The sequence below is a fragment of the Petaurus breviceps genome, unplaced genomic scaffold (assembly GCF_028583685.1).
Source record: "Petaurus breviceps papuanus isolate PSGF00001 unplaced genomic scaffold, PetGlider_PUasm1.0 90822, whole genome shotgun sequence".
Classification (NCBI taxonomy): domain Eukaryota; kingdom Metazoa; phylum Chordata; class Mammalia; order Diprotodontia; family Petauridae; genus Petaurus; species Petaurus breviceps.
Window position 1 is genome coordinate 26016190 of NW_027187351.1, and position 25969 is coordinate 26042158.

Genomic DNA, 25969 nt, shown 5'->3' on the forward strand with positions numbered 1-25969 from the left:
TAGGAAATTATCAAAGTGGAACTATTAACATTCCTACATGGAAAAACAATAATTTTAACTGATGAAACTTTTCTCAGTATGAAAATAGTTGAAGGGAATATATATATATATATATGTATATATACGTATATATATGTATATATATATATATGAGGGTATATGGGCATATGAATACATAGGTGAATGTGTGTGTATATGTTTAGAGGTATACATAGATAGAGGACACAGGACCAATTTAGTAGGAAGGGATGATACTTAAAAGGAGAAATTAAGAGGTGAGAGAGGAATATAATGAGAGGAGATGGGGAGAGACAGACTGGGGTAAACTATCTAATATAGAAGAGGTGAGGGAAAATGGTTACAATGTGGGGGAAGAATAGGAAGGCAAAAGGGAATAGGTCAACCTTATTCTCATTGAATTTGACTTGGGGAGGGAATGAAATACAAACTAAATAGCGTATCTCACCCTACAGGAGAGTAGGGGGGAAGGGGAGGAGAGGGGGGATGATGGAAGGGAGGGCAGGCTGGTGGGAGGGAAGTTGGAAGCACCCACTTTTGAAAAGGGTCAGGATCAAAGTAGAGAATAGAACAAGAGGGAGGGGGGATAGGAGGGAGGGAAATATAGTCAGTCTTTTACAATATATCTACTATGTTATTGTTTTGTATTAGCTACACATGTACAACCTATACTGAACTGCTTATCTTCCCAGTAAGGGTGGGTGACAAGGGAGGAAGGGAATGAATCTGAAATTCAAAGTTTTAAAATAAAATGTTTATATATATATATAAATATAAAAATTTATATATATACTATTACTAATACTATTTTACATGTAATTGGGTAATAAGATACACAGGCACTGGGGCATAGAGATCCACCATACCCTACTTGAAAAGTCAAAAGGTGTATGGGAGAAAATATGGGAGAGAGCAGATTGGATCCTGTGGGACTGCTCTTTTGGGGCAGTGGGTAGGGGAAAAATGGGGAGAAACTTTGTAACTCAAAATGTGGTGTAAATGAATGATGTAAATCAGAAGTTAATAAAGCATTTGAAAAATGGAAAAAAAAGAGTGCTTGAAAGTCCTTTATTTCATTGAATGACCATATTTTCCCCTGAAGTATTATACTCCATTTTTCTGGGTAGGTGATTTTTGGTTTTAATCCTCCCCTTTTTGACCTCTGGAATATTGTATTCCAAGTCCTTCAATCCATTAATGTAGAAGCTGCTAGATCTTGTTTTATTCTGATTGGGTTTCCATAATACTCAAATTGTTTCTTCCTGACTGCTTGCAATATTTTCTCCTTGACCTGGGAACTCTGAAATTTGGCTATAATATTCCTAGGAATATTCTTTTTGGGAGCTTTTCCAAGAGGTGATTAGTGGATTCTTTCGATTTCTGTTTTACCCTCTGATTTTAGAATATCAGAGCAGTTTTTCTTGATAATTTCTTGAAAAATGATATCTAGGTTCTTTTTTTGATCATGGCTTTCTGATAGTCCAATAATTTTTAAATAATTTCTCCTGGATCTATTTTCCAGGTAAGTTGTTTTTCCAATGAGATATTTTACATTGTTTCCTATTTTTTTCACTCTTTTCAATCTGTTTTTGTATCTTGATGTCTCATAAAGTCATAAGCTTTCATTTGCTCCATCCTAAAGGAATGGAATCATCTCAAGGAATTATTTTCTTCAGTGAGCTTTTGAACTTCCTTTTCCATTTGGCAATTTCTGCTATTTAGTTCATTTTTCTCCTCAATGACTTTTTGGACCTCTTTTGCCATTTGAGTTAGTCTATTTTTTACAGTGTTATTTTCTTCAGTATTTTTTGGGTCTTCTTTAGCAAGCTGTTGATTCATTTTTCATTATTTTCTTGCAACACTCTCATTTCTCTTCCCAATTTTTCCTTTACTTCTCTTGATTTTTGAAATCCTTCTTGAGCTCCTTCATGGCCAATTCATATTTTTCTTGGAGGCTTTTGAGGCAGGAGTTTTGCCTTTGTTGTCTTCTTCTGGTTCTATGTTTTGATTGTCTTTGTCACTAAAGAAGGATTCTATAGTCTGATTTCTCTTCCTCTGTTTGCTCATTTTGCCAGTCAATTACTTGACTTTTGTGCTCTTTGCCATGGTAGAACTCTGCTGCCAGACTTGAGAGTGCTGTGTCCCAAACATCTGGAATTATTAAATTCATTTTTTTTATCAGCTACTTCTAGGCACCTTTCTCAGAAGTGAGGAGGAAGCTCTGCCATGCCAGTACTCCTCTTACCCCAGGATCACCACCCAAGACTGCTACCCAGATCCAAGCAGGGGAAAGCTGGAGAATCCTGCCTCAGTGCCAGCAAAGACATTCCTGCAATTGCCCTCTGATCAGTCACTTGTTTCCCCACCATCTGTGGGCCCGGAGCTTCAGAAGCAGTCCTTCTTTTGGGGCAGCCACCTACACCTCTGCTGCCCTGGGAGCAGAGGCCAACCTGTGCTCTTCTCTCACCCAGGTCCAACAAAGCTTCCCCACCGAACTTTCACTTTCTCTTTGTCATTTATGGGTTGAGAAGTCTGGAAACCACCACAGTTTCCAGTGATTCAGGACCCCAAGGTCTGCTCTGGGTGATCTGTGCTGCTGGTCTGTTCTGGGGTGGCCCATGTGGGACTGTGCTCCACTCCCAGTCAGGTGCGACAGACCCTTTCTTTTGGCTTGCCAGGCTGACTTCAGCTGAAGATGCATTTTACTCTGTCATCTTGTGGGTTCTATAGCTCCAAAATTTGTCCAGAGTAATTTTTTATAGGTATTGGAGGTGGTTGGGGCCCATCCAATATCTTTCAGAGATTTTTTATATTTAATCAAATACCTATAATTGATGTATTGAGATATATTCTCATTCAGTTAAGGTATTCAGGTCTAAAATGGAGTGAGATGGTCCCAATCCCATCTTACTTATTTGTCATGTGAGAGTTAGTGGGTAGTGTTAAAGATTACCCTCCCTCCAAAGGGAGCATCAATAAAACATTTTAAAAGTACATGAGGGAAAAAAATTTCAAAAAGAGATGTAAACAGGGCATTTAAAATTGCTACATTAAATTTAATAATACTTAAAAACAATATGTAATAGATGTTCATGGTTTCACAGAATTTTTTTGTTTTCTTTGTATGTTGAAATATTCATGTTTTTTGATTATTAAATTCATTAAATCTTTTAAAAAGAAAGAATAAGTAAAAATGAAAACAAAACAAAACCAAACAACCAAAGTCCCCCAAGTTTATAGCTGTCATCACTCTAAAACCATAGTCCTTTCCATTGCTTCTCTGGTAACATATTAGACATATTTATCACCCAATGACATAAGAAAGAGCTGACTACATCTTAATATAGAGGAAGCAACAAGTAATAGAATTACCAATGATTTCAGAATCAGATGAGTGCCTGGTTATAGACAGGGAATTTGGGAGGAAACAGTATTTATTTAGTCTATACCATATGCCTGAACTTGTGCTATGTGCTTAACAGTATTATTTTATTCGAGCTTCACAACAACCCTTTGAGGTAGGTGCTATTAATATCCCCATCAGAGAATTAAAAAAAAAACTGAAACAGACAGACATTAAGTGACTTGCCCAAGGTCACATAGCTAGTAAGTGTCTGAGGCTGAATTTGAACTCAGGTTTTTCTGACTCCAGACCAGTGTTCTATCCATATTGTACCACCTAACTTGTCAATAACTAGAATTCATATAGTGCTTCAAGGTTTGCAAAATATTTTACATATATCATCTCATTTGATCACACAACAGTCATAAAGGTAGGTACTATTTTGTTTAGTCATTTTTCATTCATGTTCGACTATTGTGACCCCATTTTTGGGGTTCTCTTGACAAAGATACTGGAGTGGTTGGGTATTTCCTTCTCCAGCTCATTTTACAGATGAGGAAATTGATGCAAATAGGATTAAGTGACTTGCCCAGGGTCACACAGCTAGTAAATGTTTGAGGCCAGATTTGAACTCATGAAGATGAGTTTTCCTGACTCTAGACCTGTGTACTTTATTCATTGCACCACCTAGCTGCTCCATAGGTGCTGTTACTAGTCTTATTTTGTGGAAAGGGAAACTAAAACTAAATGAGATAAAGTAGTTAGAGGAAAAGGTCCATGGAAACAACAATTAGAAGGAAGAATAAAGATGAGAAGATATAGCATATATTATTATAATCTTACATATTCCTCATCATGACTTTTTTATTCTACTAAAGATTACACCTGACTGACCTAATCTGATTTCTTCTAAGTACCTAGGGTCGAACCTGTCCTCACCTACTATTGTTGACATCATGAAAATAGGCAGCGTCTCTGGGCACCATGCAGGAGAGAGGGACCTTTGCTGAGTCGGGATCCCAACTCTCCATCCCCTAAACTTTTTCTCTTTTATTGGGGTATAATCCCAAACCACATATTACTATGAACATAGAGTATTTCTAAATGTCTCATTAGACATGAGCCAAACATAGTAACCCCTAGGCTTACAAACAGATGGCAGTCCATCAAATTCTTTAAAACCCCCCAATAAAAACAAGGGAAGATTTACCTACAGGACAGCAATGAGTACATTCTCTATGGAGCACTTTTGGCAACATATGCAAGAGAATTACGAAGGAAAACGAGATGGACAGTTTGTCATTCTAATCCACAGAGATGGATCCACCAGAGTAGACAATCTGCAGAGACCAAATGCTAACTTGGGAATCAGGGCCAGAGTGATCATAGAATATACCAAGAACATAGACCTTGTAGGACCAGAAGAGTCCTTAGAGAAAAGCCAGTTCTCATTTTACATTACATTATCACTGTTAATTTCCCCCATGGTATATTCCTTTTCCATGACATTTGGTCCACATGTTTTCCAACTATGTATGGTATGAATTCCCAAAGTTAAAGCTGTTCTTGTCCATTTCTTTTTTTTTTTAATGATGACTGTTTTAAAGGCAATGTACCCTAAAGGATGGAATGGTAGATCTTGATTCAGGAAGAACTGACACCTAGTAGCTGTTGTGACCATGGGCAAATCATTGAGTCTCAGTTTCTTCATCAGCCAAAATGATGACAAATATACCTGGAAAACCCATCTTTCAGGGCTGGTGGTCCAATGACGTTAGCCTTCTGGCTGTTCCTTAAATAAGATAGTCTTACAACTCTGGGCACTTTCAGTCTCAGCTAAAATCACACATTCTAGGAGAAGCCTTTTCTGATCCCTCTTCATTCTAATGCCTTCCCTGTGGTCATTATTTCCAATTTATCCTGTATGTAGATTGTACATAGTTATTTGCATGTTGTCTCCCCCATTAGATAGAAAGCTCCTTCAGAGCTGGGACTTTTTCCTTTTTTTGTATCCTTGGAACTTAGCGCAGTGCTTAGCACATGGTAAATGCTTAATAAATGTTTACTAACTGACTAACTCATTCCAGAAAGGTTATGTATGAGGGGCACTTTGTAAATTTTGAAGTACTGGATTATCTGAGTAACTTTTATTTTCTTATTCAGGGATTTAAACTCTAAGAGCTTAAAATTGCACTAAGACTTTTGGGACACTGCTTTCATTATATAAACTAGATGAAAGAACAAAGGTTATTCTAATGTGGATACAATCTCATTATTAAAATCAATAAATGGCAGTTTCATGGATTGCCTGGAAGAACAAGGACCAGGGCTGATCAGGATTTGAAAGGACAGAGGAACTACAATCAGTGTTATGGAGAGAACATTCACATTGATGTAATCATGCATCCCTTTGAGTATCTGAGATAAGTATAAATGCTAGTCATTATTATTGGAATGTAGCTAAATGATATTTGTGGAAGACCAGGCAAGCACCACCATCAACCATGGCATGCTACAACAGCAGCGGACACAGAGGCTTTGGCTTTATTCATTGGTCACTTGATATATAATTTATGACAGAATTCAGTAGTTCATCATGTGCAGTAGAATATGGAAGGAAATGAAATACTGCTTTCAAAGTAGTTAGCAGAGTGTATTTCCTATCTTGCTTTTTGGTAAGGTGACAATTTTTAGGGAAGATTCTAAGTAACTCTTTTTTGGGGCTTCTGAGTATATTCATGCTGAAAGGTGAATCACTTGACATTTCAGTATGTGACGTGAAGAGCAAGGATACATGTTAAAATACAGTAATATAAGACACGTGGGAGAGGAATCACATTAATAATTGTCAGCTATATAATCTATAAGGTGTGGGTGACATGTTCTCTATGGGGTCTCTGTCCTGCTGGGATAGTTCATTTCTATTTACTCTGTGGTATCTCACTAGAAGAAATATACCCATAGAAATTGTTTCTGCTGTTCTCAAAAAACAAAACAAAACAACCAAACCAGTAATGGTGATCCTTCTACCTACTTAAAAATTTACAAATTTCCTAGTCATTTGTTCACATGCTCTTCTGCTACTTATTTGACTTCCTTCTCAGTCTTGGTAGGAAATAAAGTAGTTGAGATTCAATATGGGTAATAGAAGAGTTTACTGATGTAATAGTGAAAATGGGATTCTGTGACCCCCTTTATCTGAAATATCCAAATTCTCTTTTTTTAAAGTCCTACCTCCTCCGTAAGAGTTTTAGGAACCACTAATCCTGGCCCTTGGTGACTGGCACTCTTCTCCAAATTTTTGTGACAAAAATTATATGATTCCAATTTGGCAGTTAGCAATGCTACTTTGAAATTAAAAAAATAAAGTCATTTCGCTAACTAGATTTTGAACTCTGAGAACAGCGATGGTACCTAGGTAAAATTATGACATATTCTAGATTTTTTTTCTTCATCCCCAACCTCTCCTGTCTTTTTTCTTCCTCTTGCCTCTCCAATCAAAAACCTTCTCCTCTTCATTTCAGATATCAGTAACCTTTTGCTTTCTGGTTTTTTCCATCAAAATAGAGAATGACCTGTTATCTATTATTCAAGCAAGTAACTCAATTGTTGACTGTTTACAATTTAATATGCATGAGTTTTGTTTCATGCATTCCTTCAACTACAACTTTACCTTCTAAGCCTTTTACACTGCCTCTTAACTGTCATAAGCCTTAAAAACAGATGAAAACAAAACTGTGACTTTGTTCCCTGGTAAAACAAATTTCCAGAAACATCTAACATTCCTGAAGACATAGAGAAAATGGTGTTTGAACTTTGGAAAAGCACTGTGATTTTCTCCACCTAGACCAGCATCCTCTGTATAGGACCCTTACACTTTAGAATTCATATCTTAATCCCTGGGGAAGTTAATCTGATCATTTTTGGAACTCTTACTCTAATCTTACTCCAACCATGATTTGTTACTGAGTGCAAACTTCCCTTGCGGGACCTATCTGGCCCCAGATACCTGACCAACCATGCTACTTCACATCTCCTCCAGTCATCCACCCTCAGTACTTTGCTATCTGCCTGTGGTCAAGTCAATACATTCTCCCGTCCCTTCCTTCATTTCACCTACTATTCTGGGCATAAAAATCAAATAAATGGTACCACTGCTTCTGAAAAGAACATGCCAATTGACTACTTTTTATAGATTGGCTCATCATCCCTGTGAGTCTCTAGGCCAAAATTTTTCTTGACCATCCCTCCCCTATATTTGTTATTTTTCCTTATTAGAATGAGGATGACTGCCTCACTCTTTAATATTTGTATTACTAGTATTTAACCCATGGCCTAGAACTTAGTAAATACCCTTTTTCCATTCATTCATTCAAGGTAAACTTGATTTAGTCTTTTAGGGTATCTTGCATGGGGATAGGAAATAGTGAGAAGTAATAGTTTGTAGTTTCTTCCTTCAATTCCCCCTAGGAGGGTTGAATTGGGACAAGTCATTCATGCTTTCAAGATAAGGTTTGAAAATTGTGGTCTCAGTTACTATATCTACTTTTATGCTGTTTTATGCTGTTTATCTGTGCCATGGAGAGCAGAATTTTCTGACATTAAAAATATGCTAGTAGGGGCAGCTAGGTGGCACAGTGGATAGAACACTGGTCCTGGAATCAGAAGGACCTGAGTTCAAATCCAGCCTCAGACACTTGACATTTACTAGCTGTGTGACCCTGTACAAGTCACCGTTAAGTCACTGATTGCCTTGTCAAAAAAAGAGTTTGTTTATAAAAGTTTATCAGAGGAATATAGAGCTAGATCTGGGAGGGACCTTAGAGGCCATCTAGTATACATATTTCTCAGCTTTTCAGGGCTTTCAATCTTTTTTTCTGTCTTGGACTTCTTTGGCAGTCTAGTGAAGTCTATGAACTCCACAGACTGCTTTTAAATGCATAAGATAAAATATACAAGGTTACAAAGGGAACCAATTATTTTAAAATATAGTTACCAATTTTTTTTTTAAAACAAGTCCCACATAAAGAATCCCTGATCCAGTCTAATCCTCTCAATGAGGAATGAAGGCTCATGGAAGTTGTGACTCACCTAAGGTCACTCAAGTAGACAAATCAGTAGATATACAGCAAAATATCCAGAAAAAAATTACCTTTTACTAAACTAATCACATGATAGATGTAAGAATGGTTTAGCATTAAGATATCAAATATCTGATTTGACACAATGATCCATTTACTCTAGAGCTGGCTAACTTTACTCTGTCCCACAATGCTATCTCTACTTACATCCTTCTATATGTTGCATTTTAGGCAGTTGCCTACCTTGCCTGCCCCTAGTCCTAGCTCCACTTACAGCTACTGGAAGTTTATTCCAGTGAGTGTATGGGTAAAGAGACCTGTATAACTTTGTTAGTTGCTTCTTCTAGGACCCTGATTTAGCACAAATCTTGGTAGGTCCTAATCTTGGCCAAATTGTCTTCCTTCCCTCCCTTTACTTTCTCTAATACATAATTTGTGATTTCCAGAAAATTTAGCAGTTCATAGGATTATAAAAGTGACCTTTAAAGACATTATTTTAATTAATATTTAATGATATTTTTGTACCAAATTACTACCTTCTCTCCACACTTTCTGCCTTTTGCACCTTAAAATATATATTTATGTCCTCTACTATTTCAATGATATTTGATCCAAATATTTTCCCTATGCTACTTTCAATTTGGTCTATATTGTTTTTAATTTGTGCAAAAACTTCTTAATTTTATGAAGTTGAAAGTTTCATTTTATTCTTTCTGACTGTTTTCCCTTGTTTGGCTAAGAATTTCCCTCCTGATATTTTAACAACAATCAATTGTGATTTAGCTACTCTGTTTAATATAATGATTTCTGGCTTTGATCAACATCAATACTATGATCCATAATTATTCCAAAGGACTCATGATGAAAAATGCTATCCACAACCAGAGAGAAGACCAATGAACTCTGAGTGCTGATTGAATAATTTTTTCACTTTTTAAAATTTTCTTACTCCTCCCTCCAACATGACTAATATAGAAATGTGTTTTGCATGACTTACCATGTATAATGGGTATGATATTGCTAGGCTTATTAATGGTTGGGGAATGATCTGAAGGGAGGGAGAGAATTTAGAATTGAAAATTTAAAAAAAAATTTAAAAAATGAACCAAGTTGAGCCATGCAGGGAATAGGAAAAAGAAGAAAAGTAGGAAGAGGAGGAGGAGGAGGAGGAAGAGGAAAAAGAAGAAGTAGAAGATTTCCCCCTAGACATCGATGTAAAAGGTTCCTGATCTCATTTTCTTCTAATTTTTTTTTTTTTGTGGTTTGACCTTTTATACTCAAGTCTGGTCTTCATTTTGAGCTTATTGTGGCTATGGTAGAAGCTGTTGGCTTAAATCTAATTTCTAAGACACTACTTGTCCACTTCCCCAGAAATTCTTATCACAAAGGAGAACTTTTATTGTTTCTCTTTTACAGTTAAATATAGGCCTAAAGAAAGGTCCTTTTGTGACTATGCTTTCCAGAGTTTTAGAATAAATGGATGTGACATGTTGTTATAAGCTTTTTTTCTTTATTTATTGAAATAATCCTTTAAAAATTTGTTGGTCATATGATGAATTACGCTGTTTATTTTCTTAATGTTAAACCATTTTTGTATCCCTGGTATGACTCTAACTTAGGCATAGTGAAATATTTTCTGGATATATTGCTGTAGTCTATGTATAAGAATTTTATTGAAAAATTTTAATCAATATTCATCAGTGAGATTGGTCTATGTTATTCTTTCTCTGCTTTGTCTCTCCTTGGATTAGGATATATTTATTTCATAAAAGGAATGTAGTAGAATACATTATTTCCAATTTTGAGAATAATTTTTGTAGCATAGGTATTATATATAATACAATTTCTGCCTCTAGTCAGAAATGTGCCTTTGCAACACATTTTTGTTAACATGGGTTTTCTTTTTCTACAAACAGAAATCAGTGTACAAACACAGAAAAAAAATGGAGAGAACTGGCTCAAAATAAAGGCATGTTTGTGAAAAGCTACCTTTGATGTACCCTACTTGAAAATGTACAAAATGCTAGTTCCAAGTATTTTAAGATACCCAATATATCTTGTATGAGTTCATCCTTTTTCTTTGTCCCATAGTTAGTCACCCCCTTGGTCTTTAATATAGAAATACCATGCAAAGAGCAGGAAAAGTAGATAGTGGGCTATATGTTCAAGGCATTGCAAAACATCTCCATTAATCAACCAGGGAGAGAAATAACACAACATCAATGGTGATCATGTGCATATATGTTTATTTTTTTGCAAATACATTCACTGACATGGATTATTCTTGTCCTAAACATAGTAGATACCACTTTATTTAAATGAAAATAGAAGTAAAATTTCTTCCTCTTATTTCTATTTTTGCCTTCATTCTTGCATCTTGAGCATAACTAATTAAAGATTTAAAGAAAATTATTCACAAGAAAATTTGCCCTACATACATATTGTGGGCCTTTCTAGACTACTAATCGCTTTGTTTCCACACTTGGGATACCTAAAGACAACTCATCAGGCTGAGAGAGAATCAGGTTACTTAATTAAATATCATAAATCTTATGTTTTAATTCTAGGTGGGATGATTAATTTTGTATTACCAAATCTGGTACCATTTAGAGGATACTCCTGGGATTGTCTGTTCTTAAATTTATAAATTATGAACTCAATGAACCAACAGTTTATAATAGATATTACAATACATGGAGGCTTATTTTTGATAAAATACTCTTCTTGAAAAAAGTTAGGATGAGCAAAAAGATGTCCTTTGACTTGCCCTCTTTCCTTTTGTTTTAATGCTTTTAAAAACAATTTCTGTTCCACAGTTTTATTTAATGCGGCATCATATCATTAATGCAAAATGAATACCTATCCTCCATGGAGTTACATAGAACTGTTATAAAGGTAAAACCTCCAGTGAAAATAGAAAACAGAATTTAATTGGGAGGCAGTGTAGCATTGAGGACAGAGTTGATTTGGATACTGAATCAGACTATCTATGTGACCATGGGCAAGCCACCCAGCCTCTATCAACCTAGTTCCTGTTATATAAAATGGGCATAATAGTATTTATTTCATGGGGTAGCTGTGAGAATCAAATGAGATACCACCAGTGAGCTCTCCTGGCATGGCTCCTATAGGCTAATTCATCTTTTCTCTATGTGTGAAGCACTATATAAATGTAGCTGCTGCTGCTGCTGCTCCTGCTACTATTACTACTACTACTACTACTACTATTACTACTACTACTACTACGGTATCACTTGGCACAGTGGACAGAGAGCCTTGGCTAAAAACAGGAAGATCTGAGTTCAAGTTCAGCTTTAGATATTGATTAGCTATGTGACCTTGAGCAAGTCACTTAATCCTCTTTGCCTAAGTCTCCTCATCTGTAAAATGAGCTAGAGAGAGAAATGGCAAACCACTCCAGTAATTTTGCCTAGAAAACCCCAAATGGGGCTAGGGAAAGTTGGATGAGACTGAATAACAACAATAAGAAGCATGAAAATGCATTTAAAGAACTTTATTTGTGGGTATGGCAAGACAAGGAAGTACTTTCAATTAATAGACAACAGAGAAAGCATTTTCTGTGTGCCCTTGACTTTTATCTTTTAACTATATTTTATCTACTGAAACCATCAGTAGCTCCCCTTTACCTACAAGATAAAGTTTGATTTATTTAGGCAGGAATATACAGCCCTGTACAACATGGGCTGAAACTATGAATAATTCTATTTCCCATGACTTCGAGAATATTATTCTGACCAATCTAATCTATTCATTGTCCTCCAAAGGCAACTTAACATTATCGTCACCCTATGTTTTCTGTTTTCACTTGCCTAGAATTCCCTGTCTACCCTTCTCTCCTCTCTGACTCACATGCATTGTGATTAGCTCAAGTCCTTCTTAACTAAGTCTTCCTTGAGGCAGTATGGTATAGTAGAAAAAGTATTGTATTTTGGAGTCAGGAGTGTCTTGTGTTCAAATCTCACTTCTGACATTTACTAGATATGTAGACATTATCTCCCTCAATATAACTCTGTGCCTCAGTTTCCTTATCTGTTAAAATGGGGATGGTAGTATCTTATAGCTCCCTTAGGAGATAATGTATCTAAAGCACTCTTCAAAGGCTAGGCCTTTATCTATAACATAATATTTTAATACAATATGCAATACAATACAATATACAACGTAACATAATACAACATCAACCTACAATTATCTTTTTTTTTTGCCTTTTGGAGGGCAATTGGGGTCAAGTAACTTGCCCAAGGTTACACAGCTAGTTTTTTCTTTTTTTTTGGTGTGTGGGTGTTAAGTGTCTGAGGCCAGAACCAAACTCAGGTCCTCCTGGCTCCGGGGCTGGTGCTTTACTCACTGTGCCACCTAGCCGCCCCATCTTTTCTTTTCAATGTATTAATTCAATTGAAACAATAGTTACCTACCCTATGTTGTGTCTTAAAATGTACAGTGTCATTGACATTCAGTGCATTGTACAGGTCTCTGGGAAATATTTTTATGGGATTATTAAATTGAAGGTGAAAAAGAGAAGGCAGGGAGTGTGTCTCTCTATAGTCTATGTCTGTGCCAAGAGGAGAAAATTTCCACCATGCTAGCAGCAAAAGTCCAGAGGCAAAGGCAGCTTAACGGTGCAGTGTGTAGAGTACTGGACCATGAGTCAAGAGGAATTGAGTTCAAATCCCTCCTCAGACATTTGCTAGCTATGTGATCTGGGTAAGTCATTTAACCTCTGTCTGGCCTAGTTGGTATTTGAGTGCCATTTAGACAAGTAGCAGCACCTTATCTCCCTCAATATCAAATAGCCCAGACCTCTTTGGGCAACCAGGGTGATTCATGAGGGACTTTAACTGTGAATCTACTTTCATTGTTGATACCTAAAAGTTATCAAGCTCCCTGCAACCAGATATCAAAATCCATGCCCATGTGCTTACCTATTCAAATACTTGTCTTTCTGCTTCACAGTTATATCATAGGAATGCAGTACTACTCACAGAGTTGTATTATCAGTTGCTGATGGTGATGAGAAACAAGGGGAGGGGCATGGTTCTTAACATTAGGAAGCATCGTAGAGTTTGAAGTGCTAGGTCTAGTAAGGATCAATCCTTCTTTGATATTTCTTTGATATCTTGTCCCTCCAAAATCTGGCATCAAGTAGTACACTCTTGACTGGACCTTTAACTTCTTGCCCACTCTGATCAAATATTCAGGGCAAACATTACTTTACCATAAATCAGTGACATATTGCAGGTGGTAGTAGTAGCGGTGGTGCCCTCCCTATGATGATTTCTGTTCCTATGCTCCATCTCAGAGCATAGCCCCAAGTCACTCCTAGGGACCAGTAAATCCAGGACTCCTATTCTAGACCTTGCCTTTTCTCCTGACTCCCTCAAGGGTAAGGACTGGAACTGGTCCTAACAGTCATAGTATCCACTGTGTTACCAATGCTGTCCCATCCTACTAAGTTAGGTGTTACGGCTCTGCCTCCAAACCATCATAATTCATTATATTCTTCTAGGCTTTCTTAAGACTGGTTGCAGCCCCTTGCAAATCAGCCCCTTGCAAAATGTGAGCTCCCTGAGGGCAAAACAGTGACATACTTCTTCCTATTTCCCCTAGTTCCTGATATTAGTGCTAGTTACTTCTTTTCCTCCTCTTCTCCTTCATGTAACTACAACAAATGACCTGCCACCATTTGTTCCTTATCTAAGTACCTCTCATTTTTTTTTCTGGGTGTTGTGTCTACTTTAGACTGTAGGATTCCCAGGGAAGTATTGCGAACAACCATGTGTCTTATAAGTATCTAATGAATGGATGGCTCTTGATAATAATTTAATAATAATTTCAAATGGCCCCAATCTGACTGATTACTTAGGAAAAAGAGACCTTCTCCCTCAAATATTCTTGCTTTCAGAGAATTAGGTCTCCAAACTTTTTTTTATAATTATTTTGTATGTCTGAAGATTTGCTTCATTAGGTCAGGCATGGCTTGTATGAGCTTTATAAGGGGCACTAAAGAGGATAATCAGACAGCCAAGAGGTTTCAACCAGACAATAGCACAAAAAGATGTTAAAGCAGTAGTAAAATTCAGAGCATTTCTCAAAGTTACTTTAGGTAGACTAAGCTTTGGGGACATAAACTTTTGCAGAACAGTTAAAAGTGCATCTTGCTTAATTCTTTAACTGCCAAAATACAATACCCAGAGCTCCTTCTTCCCCACCATAGAAACAAAGAAATTCTACAGTCAGGGAAACAAGCTAAATTCATGTCCTGATTCTTATGTTTCTGCCAGCCATCACTTCATTTCCATTATTGTTTACTAAGAAGACAGCTCTATATGAATGTGAAATGAAAATATAATATACATTTTTAAACTCTGAATAAATTTAGCAATGTCAGTTGAATACTTGATACAATATTTTATGTTAGTCTGAAAATATTGAAAATGTTTTCATTTTCAAATTTTTTTCAAAATTTCAAAAACCAATTCAAAATACTATGGCATATTCTTTTCTTACCCATAAAATATGATCAAACTATTGAGGAAAATTTCCAATATTAATAAGCTAATTAACAATAATCTATTAAGTGCCTAATATGTACCAGGCACTGCATTGTGGATACAAAGACAAAAATGAAAAAAAAAATCTGTTCTCAAGAAGTTTATATTGACTTGTCGGCGGGGGTGGGGGCTGTGTGTGGGGAAGATGGAGTAGAGCAACCATTTAACTCTCTCAACATTACCCTACAAACCACTTTAAAATATACCTCAAACTGAATTCTGGAACAGTCAACAAAAGGTCAGGGTGAGACATTTTTCCAATTGAAGACAATTAGGAGGTCAAAAGAGAAATCTTTGACACGGGGGTGGGAGCTTGCCTAGAACCCACTTGGTGCCAACACTAGCAGTGGGCTTTACAGGCGGCAACAGAAGCAGCTGCAATGTTGGGAGCTCTCAAACCAGAGATGGTAAAGGGATAAGAAACTGATCAGAAAGAGATTGTAGGGAACTCCTGTGCTAGCACTGAGTCCAGGACGGGGCACTGTTTGACAATTTCATTGCCTATATCCTCTTCTGGGTTGCAGTTTCAGGGTGGAGAGGAGTACTTACAGTCCCAAGGGAGCACAGATGCTGAGAAACAGCATCACTTACAGTCACAAGGGGGGATAGATACCACATCTCTCTCTGGAAGACACTACCTTAAAACACTGAAAACTTAAAATTTCCTAGAACTAGCTTCAAAAATAATAGTGTGAAAAAGCCTGAAGCTTGGGAGAGTGCTCCCCACCCCAACTAAGGAACAAAGAAAAACTTAAACATAAAATCAGCTGGAACAAGCAAAAACAAGAAATTGGCTGGGACAATGAGCAAATAACAAAAAAGAAATCAGCCATAAAAACTACTATGGTCACAAAGAAGATCAAGACACAAATTCGGAAGAAAGCAATGATGTCAAAATAACTATAAGCAAAGCCCCAAAGATACATTGATTAAATACAAGCCAAACAAAAATTCCTTGAAGAGCTTAAAAAGATAAAAAAAAACAAATCAGAGAAGTAGAGGAAAAATTGGGTAAAAAACAATTAGCAGCTTGAGAAAAGAGGCACAAAAATGCTGAAGGAAATAGCACTTTAAAAACCAGAATTGGCCAAAAGAAAAACGAGGTACAAAACTTCATGGATAAAAATAATTCCTAAAATAACAGAATTGGACAAATCAAAAAAGGGATACAAAATTTCATAGAAGGAAATAATGACTTAAAAATTAGAATTGGCCAAATGGAAGCTAATGACTCCATGAGACATCAAGAAAAAAAATAGAAAAAAATGTGCAATATCTCACTGGAAAAACAAATGACCTAGACAATAGATTGAGGGGATATATTTCAAGAATTACAGGACCCACCTAAGAACAATGATCAAAGAAAGAACCTGGATATCATATTTCAAGAAATTATTAAGGATGCCTGTCTTGACAGTCTAGAACCAGAGGGTAAAAGAATGTAAACAATTCACTGATCACCTCCTAAAGTATATCCCAAAATGAAAACTCCCAGGAACATTATGGCCAAATTTCAGAGCTCCCAGGTCAAAGAGAAAATATTTCAAGTAGCCAGAAAAATACTGTGAAGCCACAGATCTGTATAACACAAAATTAGCAGTTCTACATTAAAAGACTAGAGGGCTTGGAATGTGATATTCTGGAAGGCAAAGGGGCAAGGATTTACAATTGAGAATAATCTACCCCCAAAAAACTGAGTATAATCCTTCAGGGGAAAAATTGATATTTAATGAAATAGAAGACTTCATGCATTCCTGATGAAAAGACAAGAGCTGAATAGAAAATTCGATATTTAAATACAAGACTCAAGAGAATCATAGAAGGGTAAACATGAAAGACAAATTTTTAGGCACTCAATAAGGTTAGACTTTTTATATTCCTATATGGAAAGATAATACATGTAACTCCTAAGAACTTTATCATTATTAGGGCAATTAAAAGGAGTCTGCATAGATAGTGGGTATGAGTTTGAGCTAATTTTATTGGGATGACCTAAAAAAATAATGATGGGTGAGAAAGAGACATATATTAGGAGAAGGGGAAAGGGAAGTAGAAGGGGAAGGAGATAAGAGAAAGGAGGGAGGTGATAAAAGGGAGGACAGATAAAGGGAGGTAGTGTTAAGAAGCAAAACAGACTCTTAAGGAGGCACTGGGTAAAAGAGAGAGAAGGATAAACAGAAGAAAATAGGATGGGAAGAAATATACATTTAGTAATCATAGCTGTGAATGTGAATTGGATGAATTTATCCATAAAACAGAAGTGGATAGCAGAATGGAATAGAAGCCAAAATCCAACTATATATTGTTTAAGAGAAACACAGTTGAAACAGAGAGAGACACAAAGAATTAAAATAAGAGGCTAGAGCAGAATCTCTAAAGTAAAAAAGGTAGGGGTAACAATTATGTTCTCAGATAATAAAAATGTAAAATTAGACTCAATTAAAAGAGATGAGAAGAGAAAATGCATCTTCCTAAATGGTACCATAGACAATGAAATAATAGCAATAATACACACACACACACACACACACACACACACACACACATATATATATATATATATATATGCAACAAATAGTATAGCATACAAATTCTTATGGGAAAAGTTAATTAATTATAGGAGGAAATAGAGAGCAAAACTATATTAGTGGGGAGCCTCCACTTTCCCTTTTCAAAATCAGATAAATGTAATACAAAATTAATAAGAAAGAAGTTAAGACGATGAATAAGAGTTCAGAAAAATTAGACATGATATACTTCTGGAGAAAATTGAATGGGAATAGAAAGAAGCATAGATTTTTTTCTCAGCTGTACGTAAGACATTCACAAAAATCAAGCATATATTAGAGCATAAAGATCTCAGAAACAAATTCAAAAGAGCAGAAATATTAAATGTGTCCCTTTAAGATCATAATTCAATAAAATTACATTCAATAAAGGGTTTTGAAAGCATAGATTAAAAATTAATTGGAAATGAAATGTAATCTTAAAGAATGAATGGGTCAAAGAACAAATAATATAAGCAATAAATAATTTCATTAAAGAGGATGACAAAAATGTGTCAACATACCAAAATTTGTGAGATGCAACCAAAGTAGAACTTAGGGGAAAATTTATATCTTCAAACACATATATCAATAAAAGAGAGAAAGAGCAGATAAATGAATTGGGCATGCAACTTAAAAAGAACCTAGAAAAATAACAAATTAAAAATATCCAATTAAACACCAAAATGGAAATCCTGAAAATCAAGGAGAGATGAATAAAAATTAGAATTAAAAAAGACATTAAACTAATAATAAAACTCAGAGCTGATTTTATGAAATAAAAATAAACCATTGGTTAATTTGATTAAAAAAGAAAAAAAAACAAATTATCAATCTCAAAAATTAAAAGCGTGATTGAACCATCAATGAAAATGGAATTAAAACAATTCTTAGGACTTATTTGCCCAATTATTTGCTAATAAAGCTTAAAATCTAATTGAAATGGATGAATATTTACAACAATATAATTTCCTCAGAATTACAGAAGAGGCAATAGAAGACTTAAATAATTATATCTTAGAAAAAGAAATGAATTTGCCATTAATGAGCTCCCTAAGGGAAAAAAAATCTTGCAGACCAAATGGACTTACAGTGAATTCTATTTAAGAAACAGTTAATTCCAATACTATATAAACTATTTGAAAAGATAGGTGAACAAAAGTCTTACCAAATTCCTTTTATGACACAAATATGATTTCGATACCTAAACCAGGGAGAGAAAAAGGAAAACTATTGGCCAATTTCTCTGATGAATATTGATGCAAAAATTTAAAATAAAAACCTAGCAAGGAGATTACAGAAATATATTACAAATATCATACATTATTACAGACCATGGCAGTAACATAAACAACAAAAATCATATGATTATCTCAAAAGATGCAGAGAAAGCTTTTGACAATGCACAATGCTTATTCCTGTGAAAAAACACCAGAGTGCTTGGGAATAAATGGAACCTTCCTTAAAATAAGTGGTATTTATCTAAAACCAAGAACAAGCCATCTGGTACAGGGATAAGCTAGAAGCCTTCCCAATAAGATCAGGGATGAAGCAAGGATGTTTATTATCATCATTATTATTCAACATTTTATTGGAAATGCTAGCTATAGCAATATGATAGGAAAAAGAAATTGAAGAAATAAAAATATGTGGAAGGAAAAAATGTGGAAACCAAATTATCAATCTTTGCGAATGATATGATAATGCGCTTAAAGAACCCTAGAGAATCATCTAAAAAAAAAAAAACTAGTTGAAACAACCTTAGCAAAATTACAGGATGCAAAATAAACCCAGCATTCTATACATTTCCCACAAAACCGAGCAGGAAGAGATAAAAAGGGAAATTTCATTTAAAGTAACTGCTGAGATTATAAAATACTTGGGAGACTATCTGCCAAGACAAAACCTGGAACTATATGGACACATTACAAAACATTTCTACCTTCATTATTAATCTTTGACTTAATTATGGTACATCAGATATACCCCTCTATCTTCTCCCTTCTCTTTTTATGTGCCTCCCATTCTGTAATTTAATCACACAAAAGACACTGATTCAGCTGAAAACAGGGTGTTGTGATGTTTAGTTCATGATGTTTCAGGCTTGTTTCTCCACCATTACTTCTATTTAACTTCTGATTTCACCCTTATCTCCTCACAAACATTTAGAAAGAAATTTCATTAAAAAATTATTTATTTTTAGTTTTCAGCATTCATTTCCACAAGATTTTGAGTTACAAATTTTCTCCCCTTGTCTCCCCTAACCCCCACCCCAAGATAGTGAGCTTACTGAATACCCCTTCCCCCAAATCTGTTTTCTCTTATATCCTCCCCTATCCACCCTCAACTTTCTAGTAGGGTAAGATAGATTTCTACACCCCAGTGCCTGTATATCTTATTTCCTAGTTGCATGTAAAAAACAATTTTTTAAAACATTTGTTTTTAAAACTTTGATTTTCAGATTCTTTCCCATCTTCCCTCCTTACCCACACCCACTGAGAAGACAAGCAATTCAAAATAGGTTGTACATGGGTAGTTATGCAAAATATTTCCATAGTAGCTGTATTGTGAAAGACTAACTATATTTCCCTCCATCCTATCCCACCCCCACTTATTCTATTTTCTCCTTTGACCTTGCCCCTTTTCAAAAATGTTTGCTTCTAACTACCCTCTCCCCCAATCTGCCAAACCTTCTATCATCCCCCCTCGTATCCCCTTCCCCTCTACTTTCCTGTAGGTTAAGAAAGAAATTTCTTAATTATCACTCTGGTAGTGGTGCCCTTGGTTGTTTTATTTTTTATGCTTCTGGTATTAGTGTTATCTGGGGGTATTTGAGAAGTAAGTAATTTCTTCAGTTCTAGTTTTATTCCTAGGGATGTTTCAAGTGCCTCTTTTTATTGAACATTTTTTTTTTCAGGATCAGATTTGTAAGATAGGTCACCTTGGGGTATATATTGAGCTCCTTTGCTCTTTGGAAGACATTATCCCATTCCCCCCTGCATTTTCTGGTGGGTTCAGAATAGTCTTGTGTTATTTGAAGTTCCTTTCTTTTATTTTAAGGTTTTTCTCCTGGTCACTTGCAGAATTTATTCTTGTCAATGGAATTGTTAAATTTAACTAGTATGTGTCTTGGAGTTTTCTATGTAAGTTTTTTTTTCTTCTGAAGGCTATATGTGGATTATTTTCATTGGCACTTTGTTTTCTGTGTTCAGTAATTCTGGGCAGTCTTCTTGTATTATGGTGTTCAAATCTTTTGCCTTGTTATGTTCTTCTGGGAGAACATCATCCTTAAGTTCTGTAATCCTTAAGTGGTGTCGATGCATTTTGCCTTTAAGACCAGAATATTTTGCTTGTATGGCAATCACATTTTTTCTTGATGTCATTCCCATTTGTTTCTCTTCTTCCAGATTGTCCTTCAATTCTAACAATTTGCATTCCTAATTAGTTATCTTCTCTTTTTTCTCTTTGGTGAGACTTGCCACCATGTATTCAAGTTTTTCTATTCAGTTAAAATATTTCTGTCATGCAGTCCATACATTCTGATTATACAATTCTTATTCCATTTTCAACCACTCAGGGACATCTTTCTTTGATTCCATGCTTCCAGGGCCTTTGCCTCACCACATATTGATTCATTTTTCTTTGTTTCTCTAAATTCCTTTCATTGATCTTTCTCCACCAATTCAAATGATTCTAACATTTCATCAAAGCAGATATTTCCTCTAGCTATGCAGATAATAACCCATGCATTGTAACTATCTTATGTGACTCTTATCCATGTCCTCCCATTAATTTTGAATTTGGAGAAACAAAGACATGAGTTGACATAGAGTCAGGTAAACAGTCTTGACTGAACAACATTTGTAATGATCATAACAATGTAAATGAAAAGAACACGAAAAGGTAGAATTCTTAATAACTACAGTGACTAATCTAAATCTCAGAAAACAATGATCTCTTTTATTGGTAGAAAAGGGGAGGACCATGGCTACAAAGTGTTGCATGTACTGTCAGATATGAACATTGTATGTATGGTTTTTGCTTAGCTTTTTTTATTGTCATAAAGGAGAGTTTAGTGGTGGTTGGTGTGTGTGTTATTCTGTATGTGTATGTATGTGAGAGGTATATATAGAAATGGCTGTGATATAAAAATGTTTTAAATTGTCAACCATATTTATTTTTAAAATGAGATAGGAGGGCCCAGTTCCTTACTGAATTTTGAATATGAGGTTCATCTCTTTAAAGTGATGGGACTGGATTAGTTGATTGCTAAGATCTGTTCTATTTCCAATTTAGGAAAGTGATTTAGATCCAGAAGGGACCTTAGAGGTAATTTAGTCTCACCCTTTTATTTTATAGATGAAGAAACTGAGGCTCAAGGAGGTGATCTAATTTCTCAATCAATCTACAAATGTTTGTTAAATGTCTATTATGTTTCAGTGATAGGTCCTAGGGATACATGTAAATGCAAAGAATTTAATTCTATTTCTATGGAACTTATTTCTATTGGAGAAGAGAGCATGAGTCCCAGTTCTCTTACCCATAAAATAAGAGAGTTGGACTAGATCCCCCTAAGGGTCCCTTCTAGCTCTAAATCTCTCTGTATATGAAAATATATGGAAAGTAAACACATGCAAAATCAATACAAATTTCAACTTTTAGAAAGGCAAGGCACTAACAACTAGACTAGCAAAGGTTTAATATAGAAGGTGGTACTTGAGTTGAGGATGCATTTGGAGGGAAAGAAAGGTCCAACTCTTATCATTCTCCATCACCATTCCCCCAAACTGAATGCTTGCTAGAGCTAGGGCTGTTTGACCCGTATTAATAAATTAATTCAATGATTTTGGAATTCCAGGGCAATTACTTCAATAAAACAGCAAATTACATTTGCCATATAATGAAAAAGTAGTGTTCCATTCAGTGGTCCCTGCATCACTGCCAATATATATTGGTGGAATCAGTAACAGATATCCTTTTTCTTATCTTTTTCTGAAGAGTTCTTCTAGAAGTAATGTCAAATTAGCAAGTCTACAACCAAGGATAAATCTACGTACATTCACCTGTCTCCTGTCACTGGTTATCCACCAGGTGATTTAGAAGACAAGACAAATGGCGAACTAGCTCTCCAGCAAAATTACCTCCCTATTATAACTTTCTAGGGACAATTAATTTTAGCAGGATTTCAAATATGCCATGAAAGAAGTGGCTTGTTAAATAGCTATGAGACTATTAAAAAAGATACCTCAAAAATCTAGTTTTAAAAATTTTCTTGATCAATGCGGGTTGTAGCTCTAGTGCAACAAATATTTTTCAAAAATCAAGAATTTTCATGAGGGCAAATCATAGCAGAAAGGAAAATAACTTGGTGTGAAATCATTCTATTGCCACTATAAAAAGACAATTTTGCAATACCTCAAGCATCAAAGTCTTTTATTGGAGATTATAAGAAGAGAAAGAGAAGCAGTTGCAATGGAGGGGATAGAGGGTGAACCTTGGTGGATCCTTTCTTAAGAGTTCTATTCTTGTCTCTGATACCTATTAGCTGGTCCAAGTCTCTCTACCTCTTAGTGACCAGCAGATCATCATTCTGTATCAGTGGAAGGAGTTCCCACATAAGAAATATCACAGAGAAAGGAGGTTCTTTATTTGGGGTTTGAAGTCCATGTATAATGATAATAATAACACTACGAATACTTTTACTACCTCTACTATGTTTACATAGCACTTATTATGTGCCAGGCACTGTGCTAAGTGCTTCACAAATATTATCTTACTTGACTCTCACCCTAACTCTATGAGGTAGATGCTATAATTATCCCCATTTTACAGATGAACATCTGAGACTGGATTTGAACTCAAGTCTTCCTGATTCAAAGTCCAACACTTTTAGGGTGTTTAAAAACTTAAAATTTATATATTTATTTTCATCAACCTCTAACTGAAATTCAGCATTTCCTTCCATTAAAAATTTTTAAAAATTCTGATAAAGAATACATTAAATTTACCAGTCTGCCAAAGAGGTTCACGATGGAAAAAAGCTCAAGAACCGATGCTATATAGATAAATCATAGCTCTAGAAAATCTCCTGCCTCACCAAAGACCAAAGAAAGTTTAAAAAACAACAAAGGTACATAAAATTAGAGCTGGAAGGGTTCTTGGAGGTTATCTATTCAGACCCATCACTTTAGAGATGAGGAAACTGAGGCTCAGAGATAGTTATTTGTCCAAGACCACATAGGTTGCAAGGTAGCATATCACATAGCAATTGGTATTCTCTTATGCATTGGGTACTCATCTGAAACTCTTGGTTCAGGCAATGTTGTTTTGGTATAGCCATAAATCAGTGATCAAAAAAAAGCATTTCGTAAGTGGTTACTATTTGCCAGGCGGTATTCTAAGACCTAGGGACACAGAAAAGCTAAAGCATTCTGGCCCTCAAGGAGCTTACATTCGAATGTAAGATCTACTCTAAGGTAATCAGAACATTGCCAAGGAAGGAGTAAAGAGCTGAATTCTTAGCCGTGATCATCCCATCATCATGTTTCTTTTTGTATTTTTTTTTTCTTCCTGAAAGCAAGAGCTGGGGGGTAATGTCACTTGTTAAACTTTGTTTCCTCTCCTTTATATATTAATTTCAACTGTCACTAGTTTCTGTCAACTTTTCCTTTCAAAAGTCTCTCAGTCACCACTTCCTCTCCATTTACAAGGCCCTCAACACTGTCATACTTGGACCAATATGATGGTTTCCCAGATGTTCTCCTAGTCTTTTCACTTCGTTCTGTACCCTGATACCACATTCATCTTCCTAAAACACTACTTTGTTATGTCATTCCCCTGGAGTTCACTTCACTGACTTAAGAAACTTTGTTTGGAGGCCTTAGGCAAAATGAGAGTTTTTTCATGAGCCCCATCACCTTCAAGACCTAATGATTCCTCCTGACAACCACAATCCTAGGGAACAAATGACCTGAAATTGCTGCTACAGCTTCATCTAAACCTGCAATGGAGCAGCAATAACTCTAATAAATGATATTTATACACCAATTCCAGGTTTGCAATTATTATCCCCATTGTGTTATTATTAACCCCATTTTATACATAAGCAAACAGAGATTTAATGACTTGTCCAGGGTCTCACAGCTAGTAAGTGTGCAAGGCTAGATTTGAACTTAGGTCTTGTCTCATTCCAGGTCTAGTGCTCTTTCCTCCCCACAACGCATGAGAAGGGCTTTGTCTTTTCCAGGCATCCAGAGCAGGGCTAAAAGATCAAATCAACCCAACCGAAATAACATTTAACATGTATTATCTGTAAGTTCCCACTATAGGCATTGAAGATTTGTCAGCAAAAACACACAACCTCCTCCCCCCCCCCCCCAATGCTGACATGTCACTGACTCAGGTCAGTGATTCAGGGCCCACTGTGGGTCAATGAAAACAGTGTTGACTCTGGAGTCAATAGACTTGAGTTTGAATCCTGCCTTTGGTGTTTACAATGTGTATAACCTTGGGCAAATCGCTTCGTATTTGTGGGTCTGAGTTTCCTCATTTATAAAATAAGGGGGTTGGACTAAACAATCTTCAAGGTTCCTTTCTTTTCTAGTTCTATTACCCTAACAGATTGTTGGTGAGAAAAAGAAATCCAAGACGGGAAGTTTTCATTTAGAGGAAGAAAGGTAGAGATGCTGAGAGTGAGAGTGACATGCCTGTGTGGCAGGGAGATGATGCATAGGACAGCTCAGGAGGGTAGGCCCTAGAATAAGGAAAATAGGAGGAAGAAGGCAATGAAGATGATACACAAAGGGGGTGGTCCATTTCATTGACAACATTCTGATTCTATGAATGGAGTGATAAAAGGTGAAAGGGAAAGCCCAGGGGAGCCAGGAAGATACAGTTGGAAACATTTTACATATATTGAGCCCCGTGGCTGGGTGTCAGAAGATAAAATCATGGGGTAATGTAATGAATGATTATAGGCATTTTCCTTCAGTCCTTAGTTCTCTTCTTCCTTCATCCCCTGAGGAGGACAATATTCTGACACTGAAGGTGTCTGACCATGCAATGTGTAAAGGCTACTTCATTGCTACTTATTGGGCCAAGTAGGAGGAGAAGAGCTCTATAGCATGTGAATGGGAAAGTGATTTTAGTGTAAATGGAGTCTTGATGGTGATCCTTAAGTAATACTAGGTGGAAGGCCGTCTATCTTGCCTATGCTATTTCTGCAAATCTATCACTTTGAATCCTTTGGCTGGGGGCAAATGGGGATAATATTTATTTCATTTATTTCAAGTGGTTGTTAGGATCACATGAGATATTGCATGTAAAGCATTTAGAAAACCTAAAAGTATTATATAAATCTAGAAATGTGATAGTTACCATTAATTTTGGACAAAGCATGGGGCACTAGAA